Source organism: Artemia sp. Qi Xiang Cuo, chromosome 16 (assembly GCF_049724085.1).
Source record: "Artemia sp. Qi Xiang Cuo chromosome 16, ASM4972408v1, whole genome shotgun sequence".
Classification (NCBI taxonomy): domain Eukaryota; kingdom Metazoa; phylum Arthropoda; class Branchiopoda; order Anostraca; family Artemiidae; genus Artemia; species Artemia sp. Qi Xiang Cuo.
In genome coordinates, this window is record NC_142809.1 from 29,385,285 (window position 1) to 29,387,115 (window position 1,831).

The following is a 1,831-nucleotide window of genomic DNA, read 5'->3' on the forward strand; positions in this document are numbered from 1 at the left end:
GGTGGGGGGTCCTTTGGGAGCTGGGGGGGACCTTTGGGGACCTGGGGATGGGCTTTGGGGGTCCGGGGTTGGCATTGGGGTGTGGGGGGGGGCCGTGGGGGGTCGGTGGGGCACTTGAGGACCGATTGGTCCTTTGGTAGCCTGGTGGACCTTTGAGGGCCGGGGGAGGGCCTGTGGGGGTCCGGGGGGCCAGTTGGGAGCCTGGGGACATTTGGGGACCGGTGGAGGGCCTTTGGGACCCTGTCGGTCTTTTGGGAACTCGATGGGCCTTTGGGGGGCCCGGGGATGGCCGTTGAGGGTCTGGGGTGGGCCTTTGGGGGCGCTGGTGGCCCTTTGGGAGCTTGGGGGGGCCTTAGAGGGTCCGGGGGGCAGTTGGGGGCCTGGGGGACATTTGGGGACCGGGGGAGGGCCTTGGGGAGCGTGGGGGGCTTTGAGGCCCGGGGGCTTCCTTTGGGGTTGGGGTGGGAGGATTGGAACCCTTTGGGGTTGGGTTAGAGGACCTCACAACACTGTTCAAATGAAACTTGTGTATTATAACGACCACACTCAAAACCTCCTCCAAAATCTCTTCAAAATCTTCTTTTAAAATGTCTCTATCTGTTTCGCCGAAATAGTTCCATAACCTGTCTAAAACGGTTTCGCCCAAATAATCATTAAACGTAAATTCAGCGTGTTCCTTTGTTATTGGCATCTCTGCGCTAACGCATTTCAAATTAATATGAAACCTTTTCGCGCGCTAAAACAATTCATCGCTAAGATGTTTCTTGCCTAATTGTTTCCATGGCCTGTGGTTATTAATATCCTTTGGAGTTCGACCAGTAGAACTGTTCCCGAGGCAAAGACATTAATGATATGGATCTATTCCTGGAGAAATGTTTCTAGGCGGAAATTTTTAAAGTCTGACAGATGATGTCATTGATTGATTGATCTGTCAAGAAAAGGGAAATTAATTTGTTGTTTCTAAGGGGAATTATTGATTCACGATAGGTGGATTGAGGTCGACAGCACAGGTGTTCTGACTCGTGACCGCACCACGTGGTTTATGGTTTTATAAGTGAGAAAGTTTCTGTTTTTTCAAATTCTCACAGACAAAAACCATAAAAAAATACAAAAATGTGAGAAAGTTCCTGTTTTTAAAATTCTCACTGACAAAAACCAAAAAAAAATACATAAATGTTACAAAATTCTTTGTTTTTAAAGTTATAAAATTCCTGTTTTTTCATTCTCACTGACAAAACCATAAACCACGTGGTAATCGTCGGATCAATAGGGTCATCTCTACTCTTGTGATCAGCCTTCTTTCGTTTCTTGATTGGTTTTAAAGCGGCTCGAGGGCATTTGGCATATTTCTCGTAAGTGTTTTTCTACTGGAAAATAATTAACTTTCGATACAAAATCCCTCCTCCTATTAAAATTATTAGGGGGGGGGGGTGCCTGGGCGAAATTCTATCATAAATTAAATACGAACCCGAACCGAGGGACCTTTTTCCCCATTAAACCCCCAAAAAAAAACGTTGAAATATTTTATAATCATTGAGAAACGGCGCTGTGTAGTAATTTATCTCTTGCAAAGAGTCGATTGACGGGATCTTTGTCTCGTTTTCTTGTTATGGTCTATAGCGGTGTGTCCCAGATTTTGCGCAAGTCCCATTTCTATTTTCCAACCTTTCATTTAAATTCAGTAAAATGTCTTTTCTTATATAGTTTGAAACTCGAAACATCTCGTAGTTTCCTTTTCGCCATTTCTTCCCTTGTGATCAGCCTTCTTTCGTTTCTTGATTGGTTTTAAAGTAGCTCGAGGGCAATTGGCATATTTCTCGGAAGTGTTTTT